This window comes from Diadema antillarum, unplaced genomic scaffold (assembly GCF_040938485.1).
Source record: "Diadema antillarum isolate AM-2024a unplaced genomic scaffold, OU_Dant_1.0 seq00001456_RagTag, whole genome shotgun sequence".
In the NCBI taxonomy this organism is placed as follows: domain Eukaryota; kingdom Metazoa; phylum Echinodermata; class Echinoidea; order Diadematoida; family Diadematidae; genus Diadema; species Diadema antillarum.
Window position 1 is genome coordinate 82,720 of NW_027272202.1, and position 16,228 is coordinate 98,947.

The 16,228-nt window shown below is 37.8% G+C and overlaps 1 long non-coding RNA gene across 1 annotated transcript; it reads right to left on the reverse strand.

The window, feature by feature from the left end:
* Positions 1-5,460: 5,460 nt before the first annotated feature.
* LOC139709664 (uncharacterized) lies at positions 5,461-13,873 on the reverse strand. Its single transcript, XR_011709414.1, has 6 exons — positions 13,725-13,873; positions 12,226-12,250; positions 10,957-11,010; positions 10,210-10,284; positions 6,962-7,058; positions 5,461-6,453 (listed from the first exon to the last, which is right to left on the reverse strand). It is a non-coding gene; the product is annotated as an uncharacterized lncRNA (long non-coding RNA).
* Between the last annotated feature and the right edge of the window lie 2,355 nt (positions 13,874-16,228).

Genomic DNA, 16,228 nt, shown 5'->3' on the forward strand with positions numbered 1-16,228 from the left:
AAAAATTGCTTACGGGAACCAGGTAATCCCTGCGCTAAACCTATGGAATTCACACAATCTTGGAGGAAACAGGTTAAATTTGTTAGGAAATATGTAGGGTAATACCCAAAACCTTAAGTTCTCAATGGAATATGCAGCTCTTCTACTGGTAAACTAGTAGTTCTGGGAGAAAAAATGAGCTGTGACATAGTCCTACACCTGGCTAAGTCATTGCCCAAGATTTAAAGTATCTGAGCCAGAGTCACATGTCACTCTTTGCCATTTCTCTACAGGAGGTAGACAGTACTAAAAAAAATCCTTTACCAGAAATTATATCAAATTATTTAATGAAAAGGTGCTTAAGAAAACTGGACTATTCCAACACACCTCCCTCAGGTCTGCAACACAGACTAACCACCTGCTACCATAGGAACACCAGTAAATATGGTGTATTATTGGTAACATGCACATAATATGTCGAATTATGGGTCTGAATTTTAAGACTAGCAACCATGTACATTGCATTGCATTGTACAGAAACCTGGCGAATGCCCTGTGTATAGTCTTTGAATTCAGACATTATTGTTATGTACAAATTAAGGGCATTTTCTCATTTTTTCTGTTAGCGGATTTCTTGGAGCACCCCCTAATTTTGATCCTCATATATATACAAATGTCTGAGGAAAAAATGACACTTTTGTCCGGCGTGTCACGATTATCAGTATATTTGTCACTAAGCCACCCCACTATGATCTGCATGCATGCTCGTACCATACCAAGCACGAATCCCTAGTCTTAGCGTAAGCCATCAGTGCATGGACTCTGTTGTAAACTTGATTGTAAACAACTAACAGGACGGTTTCTATCCAATGTCGAATATATTTTACATTACAAAAATAATGTACACAAAATTTCAAGTCAACGACAAATCAAGAAATGAAATTTCGAGAACAACACAAAAAAATGACAACTTGCTTTAGTCTTAAACGGAGTCTGACAAACGCGAGGGTGTGTTGGGGGTGTGTCGAGTTTACACTGCACTGAAGTAGAGGTCCTCAACTAGGGGGGGGGGGGAGGCATTCCATAAAACGTTTTGGTCGGATACTAGTATTTTTCTGACAAACTGTTATAAGCTACTGAAATCCTTGCATCTTATTGGTTGAGAGCAAATTTATCCTACCAATTTGTCAGACAAAACCCTTCATGAAATTATCATCCTCCCCCCCCCCCCCTCCCCCTTCCCGTCAGTGGTCGATAAAGACGCCGAAGCACGGAGGTGCATGGTTAGGCCTATTGTTGCTGTCGATTTTAATATCGCATGTTCATTCATCAAATATATCATTTCAATATCACGGCGGCCGTGGGTGGGATGGGCGGCATCCCTCCTATTTTTGGCTTGAAAAATAAAGAAAAACGATTCAATATTTGATTATATTGCTATATAAAGAACTCACACATTTTTTTTTTTTATCTGCTAATCGTGAGATCTGCATTGCTCTTGTGTATAAAACGAACTTACAAAGAGTGATTAAAGCTTGAATCAATTCAGAGGAGAGCAACGAAGTTGGTACCGGTATCTAAATTGAAGTGAAATCGCTGTCATATTCTGAGAGACTCAAGTCTTTTGGGATTCCATCCCTAGAGTTTCGACGTGAAAGTTCAGATATGATTTGCCATATGCTCAGGACTTTGATCCAGCTAGCTGTTCTCTTTGTTATCAATGATCAAGTTACATGCAGTCATAAGTTTAAGTTGTATAAAGGAAGGTGTTAAACTAGTAAGAGGTTAAACTCTTTTAACCAGAGTAGTAAATTCTTGGAATAGCCTTTGTGCGGAAGCCGACGAGTTAACACGCTTTCAAGGCTATAAGCTCAATGATCACTGGAAACAGAAACATGACAAATTTAAAGGGATGGTACAGTATTGGTGGAGATGAGAATTGGGCTTTTAACTTTTTGCAAGATACCAAGAAAACACTTATGATATAGTACAGAGCATACCATTTTAAGAGGAATTCAAAGTTTATTTGATGAAAATCGGGTTTGGAATGACTGAAACATCCAAAAACAAAGTAAAACAAAGCGATCGTAATGAAGTGTGGGTCCCACACTTTTATTAGAATCGCTCTTTTTTGGATATCTCAGCCATTTCAAAACCAATTTTCATCAAATAAACGTTGAATTCCTCATAGAATTACATGCTCTTTCATATTTCATAAGAGGTTTCTCATTATTTCACCAAAAAATGTTAGAAACCTGAAATTATAGGTCTCAACCAAAACTGTATGATCCCTTTAACCCAGAATTCATAAACTGACCACCCCGTAGATACATCACATGGATCTCCTCAGGCTCAGAATCGGATCCTTTGAATGGCTCTCCACAAGTCTTTGACTTACTGAGCATCCCCATAGGTACCGGTACCATAATTCAAGTAATGCAGTCAAGAAAAGACGCGAGCGGCTGAATTTTGCTGACAAGTTAGTATGATAGGTTCTTTGGAAGATACAGACAGATGGACTGGAGTTTGAGACAAGCAGTCACCACTGAAGTTACCAAGTAATGATATTGAGACTTCAAATGACCAATTAATGACCAATAATTCATGAACAAAGGCTGAAAAAGCACTTTTGAGTTCCAGCAACAAGGTCTTGGATTGGCCACTTGAAGACCTCAAATTCATTGTAGTTCACTGAAATGCATCATAATTTATGTTACACTATACATATAAACAAGCTGATTGGAATCTATATACATACTGAATGAGTTGATTGAAATCTTGGTCTTCAATGTTATACAAGACCCTTTTATATTCCCTTGTACAACTCTCTGATGTCTATTGTTCAAGCTAAACACACACATACACACACACACACACACACACACACACACACACACACACACACACACACACACACACACACACACGCACACACAGGTCTTTTCTTCTCGTCTTGAGTTGTTTACCTTCTGCATGACTCTCCTATCATTCAAACACACTTAACATTTTCTTTTGTTTCCAAGTGTTTGCCTCCCTGGCAATGTGTAAATGGGCTCATAAAAAATAATGAGAATAGAAATTTAAGTTCACACGGAATAAAGATAGGCAATGAGTTGGTCACAGATAAAGCTGAAATCTCAAATGTGTTCAATGATTATTTTTCAACCATTGGTCATAATTTGTCAATGAATCAAGGTTTTAAAGATGATGGTGAGTTTATATCCTTCTTAAGCACCCCTGCGTGGTGAAATTTTGTCTATTGTTTCTGAGATGAAAAATAACACTAGTGCAGGATCTGATTTTATAAGTATTTTGGTTGTGAAACAAGTTATATACTATTTATTGTGAGAACATTGTGTGACATTTTCAATATAAGTTCATCAACTGGTATAGTCCCAAATAATATGAAAATTGCACGTGTAATCCCAATATATAAAACAAAAGGTGATGGAAGTATTATGAGTAATTATCAACCCATATCTAATCTTAATACATTTGCTAAGATGTTTGAAAGATGTATTTACAATAGAGTTACCGCATTTCTTCAAGATTCCAATACACTCATTCCAAATCAGTATGGTTTCAGAAACGGGCACTCCACTTCTTCCGCAGTATTAGAATTTATGCAAAATATCATCCAAGGGATTGAAAACAAAGAATTTACTTTATCTGTCTTCATTGACCTGTCAAAAGCCTTTGACTCTATTGATCATGGTATTCTATTGCATAAGCTTATAGTCATTATATGGTATACGGGGTGTGGCTTTAAAGTGGTTTGAAAGTTATTTACATAATCGACAGCAATATACTGTAATAGAAGGTTTCAAATCGGATTATAAGGTTGTAAAATGTGGAGTCCCTCAAGGTTCATTCTGGGAACTCTTCTCTTTTTGATTTACATAAATGATTTACCAAACTGTTCCCAATAGTTAAATTATATATTGTTTGCTGACGATACAAATATTTCTATGCGTAACAATGATCTATCATTATTATTTGACAATATGAATATAGAATTGAAGAAATTAGATGCATGGATGTAGGCAAATAAGTTAATTTTGAATGCAGGAAAAACTAATTTTATGATATTTGGGACTCGTGAGTGTACTGATAATTTCGTTTTATATTATAATAGTGATATGATTAAATGTGTAACAAATATAAAGTTTTTGGGTGTTATGTTGGATGATAAACTGTCTTGGAATAGTCATGTTAATATGCTCTGCAACACACTGTCGAGAAATATCGGCATATTGCGAAAACTGAAATTCTTACCTGAGCATGTGTTGAAATTGTTATATCATTCTTTCATTTCATCTCATTTGAGTTATTGTACTCTCGTCTGGGGCCATTCAACTAAAAAGAATGTGAAACGTATTCATTTGTTGCAAAAGAAAGCTATTCGTATAACTCACTCACATTATTTGTCACAAACTTCTGCATTATTCCAAGAAATGAATATATTACCAATTCAAGATATAATCTGCTTCCAAACAGGAATTTTTATGCAACAGTATTTATTTGGTGCATTACAGGCCCCCTTGTATACAACTATGTTTTCATCTCAACAGCAGTATTCATTCTTATAATACAAGAAACCACCAAAATGTTCATCCTTCCCTCTACCGAACCGAATTAGCCAAGTCAACAATTTTTTATCAAGGTCCCATTTTGTGGAATACTTTACCAAAGGAACTGAAAAACTGCAAATCATCACAGCAGTTCAGAAACAATTTTAGACGCACTTTCCGTATGTATAATAGCAACATGGTTTTTTAGATTTTGCCAGTATTTTACTCTTTTCTTTTTTCCTTCTTCATCCTGCTTTGATTGTGCACCATTTGTGTTCTATTCATTTTGTACCTATATATTGTAAGTTGAGAAAGTCTTGTATTTACTTTGGGGCCTATTCCCAACAAGCCTGAAAGGCTTTAATTGGTCCCCCACAATGAATATGTTTATACTATGACTTGAAACGTAATAATTGTTGTTTTTAATGTGGAAATAAATGAAATGAAATAAAAAATGAAATTGGTTTGCAAAATGCAAAAACATTCACATTATGTCTCTTGTTCCCTTTAAATCACACACACACACACTCACACACACACACACACACACACACACACCCACACAATTATTTTACAGACAGGTATAAGGTTAATTGTCTCCACATCAGGTGTACTGCATGAACATTCACCCTACATACTCAGGGGCGGATCCAGGAGTTCTGTAAAGGGGGGCGCAACTACTGTAATATTTCTGGTGCCACTTCCGGGTTTCATTTCATTTTTTTTTCTTTTTATTTCTTTTTTTAAAAGCAAAAAATAAAAGGGGGCTTGCGCCGGTTGCGCCCCCCTCTGGATCTGCCACTGATACTGGTATCTACACGGCACATCATTAGAGAGCCCATATTTTTCATAGCTAGGTTATCTACTGGTATGCAGACCAAACAAAAGAACCATTTAGTTTCACGTCTGATATGGGTTTTGTCTTCTCTCATGTTCACTTTATTACATGCTGACAAAAGAGATGCATCACAAACAGAAAAAATTAAATGTCTAAATTACAGCTACTACAGTTCATGATAACTACTGGCATCTACAAGTACATGTATGTCTGCACACATGACATGCAGAAGACTATAAATAAGGCAAGGTCAGCTACACTATCTACACTGTATGGTTTTTATTCATCCTACATTTGCTGCTTTGAATGAATAGCTGAATCAGATTTTATTTCAAGGCTTTGTGGGGGGGGGGGGGATTCACACACACACACACAAAAGAAAAACCAAGAATGAACATAATTGTGCTCTAAAGTATGTTCTATTACTTTAAATTTCAAAGTCATTCATATGGAGAAAGTTCTCCAGTCTTGGGATTCCTGTAGCCGCGTTTCCAAGACTTCAAGTTCACTGTACGTAGTAGTGAAGCTGTAGGTATAGGTTAAAACAGAGGAGAAAAAGGCAGCTAATACTAAAATGCAAAAACAAACAAGCAAACAACACTACATGTATCAGTGTATGACTACAACATTTGATCAGGTTTCTTCACTACATAAATGTAGTATGCCCCTCCAGCTTACACTTTATTTTGGATCCAAAAGAATCTAATGCATACATAATTTTCAATCATTTATCTTCTCCCCTTTATCTTAAGGCATCCATGTACATGCATAATACAATGAACTGCTTCAGTGATGTGTACTGGTACAATACAAAAGTGATGCATTGCATTACTATCATTATCATTACGATACCACATGTTTCCATGTTGCCAAACTTCAAGAAATATTACAGGAAGAAAAATCTGAAATGACATGAGAAGTGATGTACAGCTGAAATCCATCAAGCTTGGGCAATCTGGTGTCTCCTTCTGGAATAATCGAGATGAAACCGAGCAGCTGGAACTACTTTTGGGTTACATCCGTCATGATAAGGATAGCCATAATGCACGAGCTGGAGCTGTTCAGCTGTCACACACAAGGAAAAAAAAAAGCAAATTAAAAGATGAGCACATTTATACATCTTCACAATGTTGTGGTTTATGCTTTATCATTCAGATGAGGTAAGCTTGACAAATCATTGATATAACATAAGAGTGAAACGAAATAAAACAACATCTTCTGCTATGTGAAACCTTTTGCAGGTGATTTTAAGACCTTAGAAAAAAATCCTACCTCCATTTCACTTATCAAATTCATTTCCAGGAAAACAGTTTTTAAAATAAGCTAAAACCAAACATAAAGAATCTATATATAGAATAAAGTATGATAATCTTTGAAGCTTTCAGGAGTCGACTTCCTTACAAAACAAAATAAAACAAAATATAAAAGAAAACAATTTGGTGCTCAATTACTGAAATTTGTTTATATGAAATGCAGCATCATTCACATGTACAAATAAAACACAGGAAAAGCAACATTGAATATCTATTTTTAAGAGCAAATGATATTATAAAAACATATGCTCCAAATGTACCTGCATTGGTGAATTGAAACATCAATCACAGAGCTGCTGCCACAGCATCAACAATCTTCTTGAGTTTTGCCTCACTGTCGACATAGCCATCCCCTCCCTAGGTGAAAAAAGGGTAAACTACAGTAATGCATGAACAGTTAGATTTGGTTTTGGTGAAAAAGTCATACCAGGTGACACTGTGGATAGTTTTTAGTGAAACTCTCAATGTAAATTTCAGTTGACTTTGATAATGTATAAAACAAAGGAAACAAAAAAAAAAACCAACAGCATAGGAATGAGTCTTATCACAAAGTTACATATTTGGAAGTTTCACATTATTCTTGCAAAACAGTGATATTGGTGACTGTTGCAGATTCAATGAGGTGATAAGGTTATGCTCTAGTTGCTGAAGAATTCTCTTACCAAATCTACACATAATTTGTAAATTAATTTCACGTTTTGAGATGAAAAAAAAAGTTAATATATTGTGTAACTGAATTGGAATTAATAGAGAGACTGGAATACAGAGAGGGAGACAGCAGCTCCCTCCCCCCACCACACACACACACACACACATACACACACACACACACACACACACGTGTGTGTGTCTGTATAAAAAAATATTTAATTATATATATTATATATATATATATATATATATATATATATATATGGGGGTGGTAAATCACACCAGCCATATTTTCAAAAGGTTTCATCCTTAGATTCTTCCTGCTTACACAGAAGAAGAGGGTACCATTGCCTCACAGCAAATCTATAAGACAAATTGTGTTTTCCAATTTTTTACATTATTGTAGTTGCAACCAATAATACATGTACTGTAAAAAAGTCATGTGACATCATTAAATTCCACTGCACACACTTCTAATCTAATTTAGCTTCTACTGTTTTGTTTACATGCCTATAACATATTTTGTAATGTCAACATGCACACACTGTACAATGACTTCTAAAATGAACACTGTTAGGTGTAGTTTAAGCAGATTCCACTGTGTTTTCCATTATTCCATGTAGATTGCTGCACAGGCTGCAGAATGACTCATTTATGATTACGGTAATGAGCAAGTTGCGTGCATCTCTTCATGACAAGAAACTGAGGCTTCTCTCTGGGTTTAAGTACGACAAGGACACTCTCCTCATTATCTCACAGATCTACTTGTAGATGAAGTCATATGTCTGTTTCCTCCCTCCCTACCCAAACAACAACATCACAAACCTAGAACAATAGCAATAGTGGTCACTAATGAAGCACTGAAGCTCGTTAGAAATGATGCTCATCATGGCACTGTTACATCACTACCTTGAACCATATGTACTCACCTAAACAGAAATGGAAGCACAATAAGAGCGGGATCAGGGCAGAATCCCAGCACACAAGAAATAACCACTGAGTATTTAATTCTTTCTCCCTTTTCAAGAATCCCCAAACTGAGTATTTTACTCTCCAAGCAAAAATGATCATCTCCTGTTCAACATATTTACCTCCGCCAAGGGAGGAGGTTATGTTTTCGTTACCGTTGGTTTATTCGTTAGTTCATTAGTTCGTTTGTCCGTGTGCAAAATAACTCAAAAAGTAGAGAACGGATTGGGACGAAATTTGCAGGAAAGGTTGAGAATGACACAAGTAACAAACGATTAACTTTTGGTAGTGATCCGAGAATTTTGGGGGAATTTATGAAGGATTTTTGATATTTTGGCAAGTAGGGTCAATGAACTTGGGAGTTCAGGCTGTGCGTATTTGACAAAGAGATTATACCTATAGAGTAAGTAGTCGCCATACGCGTGCGTACAAATAGTGCGTCCAAAACAAAGAGATTATACCTATAGAGTAAGTAGTCGCCATACGCGTGCGTACAAATAGTGCGTCCAAAATTGAAGAGGGAGCGCACACTCAGCTCCTGGCACTGGATCTAAGTCTACGTTCAAGTCATATCTTCTCATATCATATCTGGAATGATATGTTATTCTTCATTACACATTTTCATTTTCAGAATCACAATGTGGTTAATTGTTTGAATATTAATTTCTACGATGATATCATATCATTTGAACCATTTGGTAGAGTCCAGACCTTTTTGTTGTTCGCAAAATAAACAGTGGGAACTTGGGTGTAGACTAGACAGTACTTGAGCATTATGACGTTTTTTTCGCGTAAATTCCCACTCACGCCATAAAATCAAACAACATCAGCACCATTATGACGCTAAAACATGACCATTGTGACGTCACAATAAAACTACGCAAGATCACTGCGCCGAATATTCAAGTCGAGCGCAATAAACAGTGCGCTGCCATCTACTGTACAGAAGCCGTGCAATGGCGGCTCCCACAACGCGAAATGGCAGCTCCCTCGCGCGGCTGCCTCCCCACTGGACTACGCCCTCTTGTGGTATAATCTCTTTGGTCCAAAATTGAAGAGGGAGCGCACACTCAGCTCCTGGCACTGGATCTAAGTCTACGTTCAAGTCATATCTTCTCATATCATATCTGGAATGATTCTTATTCTTCATTACACATTTTCATTTTCAGAATCACAATGTCGTTAATTGTTTGCATATTAGTTTCCACGATGGTATCACATCATTTGAACCATTTGGTAGAGTCCAGACTTTTTTGTTGTTCGCAAAATAAAGAGTGGGAACTTGGGTGTAGACTAGACAGTACTTGAGCATTATGACGTTTGTTTCGCGTACATTCCCACTCAAGCCATAAAATCAAACAACCTCAGCACCATTATGACGCTTAAAGATGACCATTGTGACGTCACAATAAAGCAACGCAAGGTCACTGCCCCGAATATTCAAGTCGAGCGCATTAAACAGTGCGCTGCCAGGATCCGTGCAATGGCGGCTCCCACAACGGGAAATGGCAGCTACCTCGCGCGGCTGCCTCCCCACTGGACTACGCCCTCTTGTGTTATAATCTCTTTGGTATTTGAGGTTTGCATGTGCGCACTAAAGTGCGTGCTCTAGTTTCTGCTAGGGCGAGGCACCATGCAGCTGAGGGTTTGTGACGTAACAAAGGCTTCTATATTAGGAAATCGGGCGGTACATATCTATATGGGTGGAAATCACTGATATCTCTATGGAAGAACAAGATCAGTGGTGGAAATGAGCTGCATGCTTGGCGGAGGTCTGCGCTCTCAGAGTGCTTTTCTAGTTCTACATGTTTCTACTGGGGTATATCATATATCCAGTACATCTGTCTGTAACAACTTAGCACTCAAAGATGATGTAAATGAACATTACCTTCTTGGAGTGGATGAGCTTGCCATTGACAAACACCTCTAGCTTCCCCGTCACTTCTGGGGTTCCTTCTCCAATCTGTGGGGTGAAACAAAACAATTAAATGAAATACACAATGAGCATAGATCCAAAGATTCCTTTCAAATGAATGAATGAATGTATTGATGTAATGGTAAGTAGTCCTTCATTCAGGTGAAATATTCATGGTATGTAAGCAGCAATATTTCCGTGATGAATGTTTTTTTTTTTCTGGTATTTGTCTGGAAAAAAAAATAACAACAAAAACAACAACAAAACCTGTTCTGGAGAACTGTTTGTATTCAATTGGTTTGTTTGTTGGGGGGGGGGGGGGGGGGGTATGCACCAACATGTGAAAACTACATTCCTGAGCAGCTATAATACATAATTTAATCTTCCTCAAATAAGTCACCAAAAGAGCTGTTTAAAGCCTGACTAAATCTTGCCTTTTTCGACAGGTTTGTGCCTCCATTTTCCTTTTTTTTTTTAAAAATTCAGAAGGCACACATACCAGTACATATCACATCTTGCGTTCATCTATTTTTTTTTCTTATTTATGTTTTTCTACAATTCATTAAATGACATCCACAATACACAGACAGGAGACAAATTCAAGTCAACTTGTTCAAATAAAAGAAAGAGAGAGAAAAAAACATTCTAGTACTATTTGCTCCATTTTCAGGGGCCACACTAACAGGTTAGTTTAAATTTGAAATTTAGACTGGAACTTACCATTTCCACATCATCCCCAAATTCATCCTTCAGCTGTCCAGCCAGCCGTTGAAACTGAGACCAATGAAAAAGAGAGAAAGAAAAAGGCATGGTCACAATATTACATCAAGGTGTTGAATGCTTTAAAATTTGCAGTCAGTTGTTTAAAATTGAACTGCACTTGCATAGGCCCAAATATTATCTTTCTAGAGTTTTAAGGGTTATTATTGAAACATGTTATTGATAACTTTGTAGATGGCATTGCAACATCCAGGAATTATACACTACTGCTGCAGGGATGCTAACCCTACTGTGATGCACGACTAAGTGAAAAATATTTCCCTTTAGTTAATACACCCTTATGTCATCCTACAACACAGTCGAAATATTTTCAATGCAAGCTAGTTTGCCTGAAATTTCTGAGACTGAATTCTTACACTTCATGTGACTTTTTAAGGACCAATCTTCATACATATGGAAGCACAGAGATAATATTAGCATACATCACAGGTTAGTATAAAAGTACATGTAGATCAGGTAAGTAATCTCCAAAACATCTTTAATTCATCCTTTCACACAAAGATAAAGTAAGTATTAAAAATTATACCCCACCCCCACCCCCCCACCCCCAAAAAAGAGAGGAAAAACAAGATGCGAAATACAGACATCATTCTTCATCCATTGAAGACATCAGAAATTTTGAGTAATTAAAGGACAAGTTCACCTTCATAGACATGTGGGTTGAGTGAATGCAGCAATATTAGTAGAACACATCAATGAGAGTTTGAGCAAAATCGGACAATCCGTTAAAAAGTTATGAAGTTTTGAAGTTTCTGCTCAGTCACGGCTGGATCAAAAGACTACTATAGCTTGTGATGTCACATGAGTACAACGATATAAAGAAAGAATAAAGAAAATTCAACATATTTCCATTTTTCTAGCATAACAAAAGAACACTCGACTTCTCTCTTTCAGAAGGCAGGGGGAATAATATTACCCTTAACATATGTCAGTAGCAAGTCAAAGAACTGTGTACTTTATTCAAAAAGTAAAGTTTTGTGAAATTCTCTTTTTATTTTCCTTATACATGTATAGTTGTACGCATGTGACATCATACACTGTAGTAGCCTTCTCTTCCAGCAGTGACTGCGCAGATACTTAAAATATTCGTAACTTTTGAACGGATTGTCCAATTTCCCTCAAACTTTCACTGATGTGTTCTACTAATATTGCTGCATTCTCTCAATCCTTATGTATATGAAGGTGGACTTGTCCTTTAAACTAGTTTACCTTGGGGCGATACCCTCATGCTCCACTGGAAGGAAGAAACAAGACAGTGAGAATAAAGTTTAATCATTGCATAAATAAAGGTTCCCAGTGTGCCGACATAATATATCAAAACATGTAGCCAGAGGATAGCTCCATGAAAGGCAGCTGGATGCAATTACCTTACTACAGTATATGTACTTCTGAAAACACAGAGCATACTAAATTGATAAAAACAAGTGGTTTGATTGTAGATAATGTATAGACAACTGTACAGTACACTTTTCATTTGTTTTTGTTTTTTTCTCAATTGCAAATTATTGTAAGGCTGCACAAGGTAGCATTATCACCTTGTCATTTATTAACTATACATAGCACTGTTACGAAGAGACACTGTACTTTGCAAAGCATCTGGTCGGTGGTGTGCTCTATTGATGGCATTCTGTGTGATATAGCCCGACCAGACGCCATGTGACACCATGTACAGCAACAAGGCTGTGTATAGCTATCTGTGTGATTGCTGCACACACAGAGGCCATCAATATAGCACACCCTGAGGGCAACAATAGAGCACACCCTTTCCAAACTGACAAAATGCAATGTCACCAATGTGTGCCTAGCATAAATGGGCACACAAGGTCACTCCATCTGCACAGAGAGAGAGAGAGAGAGAGCAATGTCAATGTTGCAGAAGGATTGAGAGATAGAGAAAATAAACAGGAGTGGTTCAGTAAGTGTGAATGCACATGCATATACGCAATGGGGATCGAAGTAAAGTCCCTTTTTTAGAGGCAAGTTGGGTGGACAAGACAAAGAGCAAAGTCAATAAATAAATGAATAAATAAATACCGGTACATAAATAGATACATATATATATATATATATATATATATATATATATGTAAAGATCTATATATATTTACGTGTCAGTCAATCCACTGTTGATTGACAGAGGGAGAGAGAGACAGGAAAGAAGAGGTATGGAGGGTAGAAAGATAGTACCGGTACCCGGTAGGCCTATGAAATTAAATTTAAATTCACATGCAACATAATCACCTACTTAGTTATTAAATGTAACTTATAATACATAGAAGCATATGAAAGCGAAGGCCTATTTTATATACACACAAGTGTATATATATATATATATAGATAGATATATGCTTGATTGCCATCTGAACCACATGTATCGAATATTCACTGTGTTCACACACGCGTCTTACGTCAATCACCAGTTAAATTCTTAACTATTTAATTGCTACAGTAGGGCTTTATCAATCATACAGAGCAGTCTATTCCTATCAAAGTCGTTCATTCCATCACTTACAACGTAGGTTATTCTGCATTTGTAGATTTCTTACTCAATCTCTTACCCATCTCCATTGATCACACATGATAAAAATGTCTGGAGGGCTTATAATAATTATGACCTACTATAAGTATTTTTAAGTTTATACGGATATCAAATTAACATCGTCATGATCAACAGCGGTGGAACGCTTGCAAAGTTGCAGTGTCCTTACCAATAAATCACTTTAACCTTGACCGTCATGTTGCCGAACGTCGATCGCTGGCAGAATTCTTGAAGGAGAAACCCGATCCTCAAAATATCTCTTTTCAGGTACCCAAGGTAACTACAGCCTCACAAGTCGATGCACAGCAAGTCGCTGTCTGGCTAATATAGGACGAGATGCCGATGACCTTAAAATAATAATGCCTTCCCTATCCTGACAACATCCACTCACACTGCGTGACTGGTTTTTATGGCACTGACTTGCAGTACGTAAAGCGTGCTAGCGCACCACCCTTCATAGCTCGTTCAGTGTATATCTCGCCGAAGCGAAGGCGCACGTACACTCTCTCGCATTATCTGTGATGTCAGCTCAGCAAATCACACATTTACAGTGCAATGAGCATGTCATCTCGAGGAGCTGGGATTGAAGGTGAAGAGGAGTAATTATTTACTTGGAGAAAAACAAAATGTAGGTTTCCGGCATCCTTTAGAGTTAGACCTCACAAAATAATGCATATAAACTGATACCTGGTCGATTGTCATTTAAATTTATATGAGAAAACTTTGTCTCTAACATTTTTCTTTGTAAGGATCAGTTCGCCTCCCTAGTTCAGATGGGCACCACCGCCTCCCCCCCCCCCCCCAGCTAATATCAAGTTTATTAGTCCTATGAGTAAGTACATTGGCAGGGATGCCAAGTTCAGAAAGATTTTATGAGTGAGATTTTCATGACTCGGCATCTCGGCGAGCGAATGTGCGCGCGAGCGAGGGTGTGGGAGGGGTTTTTTTCCCCAGTGGCCTCCCACGGCCTCGGTGGGGAGTTTTTTCAATTCTTAAATTAATCTTATCTCTTAATGGTGCGATCAGGTGCATGACTATTTTTTACTTATTTTGAAAGACATGGAAAATATACCTTCAATTGCAACTATCACTTTAATCTTTTGAGCTTTGCCCATTATTATAGGCCCAAGTTGCAGACTTCGCCCGATGCTTGAGAAAAATGGGTGCCATGCGTGAGATCGTGAGTCTCACGCAGAATGCGTGAGACTTGGTAGCTCTGCATTGGTGACTAATATATTTCAAGAGTGTTCATGGCAAATCCGGGGGTGCCTCCCTTGGGGCCGGGCCCGGGAGAGGCAAATTTGGGCCCAATTTTCATATTTACAGCTTTTTCTTTAAACCCCTTGATGTATTTTCACCAAACTTTGCAGGTAGCATCCCTAGAGTGATAGAATCTTAATTTGGAAAAGTGAGCAAAGAAAATGGGATTCCATCGGGATGGAATCCCATTTTCTTTGCTCACTTTTCCACTAATAATTTATATTCTTTCTGGTCAGTTTATTCTGTCTTTATTTGATAGAATCTTAATTTGTTAAAATGGGCACCATGACCTCCGCCCCCACCCCGGGGTGGTGGAGGTACAAGGTGAGGGGGGGGGGGGGGAGGGGTTTGGGTTTGGAGGCCACAGGTGCCAAGTTGGGGCCCAGATTTCACATAATTTGTATCTTTATAGTTCTTGTTGAAAACCTTATAATGAGTTTCCACCGAACTTGACAGGCATCCTTCGGGTGACTGATATGTAGGATCTGAATCATATGTTTATAGGGACCCAAAAGCACCCAAAATGAAATCTTTTTCTCGCGAATCAGAAATGAAAGAGCTTATTATTAATATTACAGCTCTGCTTGTATTGGTGACTGTTGTTGCAAGGGGGACAGACCAAGTTGGGGCCAATTTTTCACGTTATCACTTTTTTCTCCGCTATATGTGGAAGGAATGATCCACTTGGGGATATTCTTTTTGAAACCAGAAATACCATGGGTAAATACAATATAAGGCCCTCCATAATATCTAAGTGATGGCCAGGAGTGATCCCCCGAGGTCAGGGCCAAATTGGGAGCCAGTATGATACTAAACCAGGTTCTCATTCTGATCTTTTAATTTGAAAACGCATAGTCAAAAGTTCTCCAAACTTGGTAGGTACATCGCATGCCAGTAGCACGACTATGATACTTATGCAAATAGATCGCCTCCCGGAGGAGATCCCCATAAAGCTCCTCATAAGTTGCCATGTTCTCCTTGCATAGGCAATAGTCTGCAAGTCCAGGTGAACACGGAACCCCCGGTTCCCCACTGTCAGTGTTCCAAATCCTGTGTGACCAGGGTGGTGGAAGTCCACCTCCCTGGTGTGACTCATGACTAGCTGTGAATCATGATTCCACTTGCTGAAAAAAAAAAGCACACACACACACACACACACACACACACTCAGCTCACAGGAAGTCCAGAAGACACAGTATGAAACTGGTCAAACAGTATTCTCGGCTTGATGTAAGGAAATACTTTTTCAGCAATAATTGTTGATTTGCGGAATAGTCTTCCTAAATATGTCGTCTCAGTAACGTTTGTAAATGATTTCAGGAATAGATTAGATAAACAGCCCTACTGGTTTAAAAAAAATGTCTATATATGAATCAGTATAGGTCTATAGGCTGTATATTTTGTTGAACATCT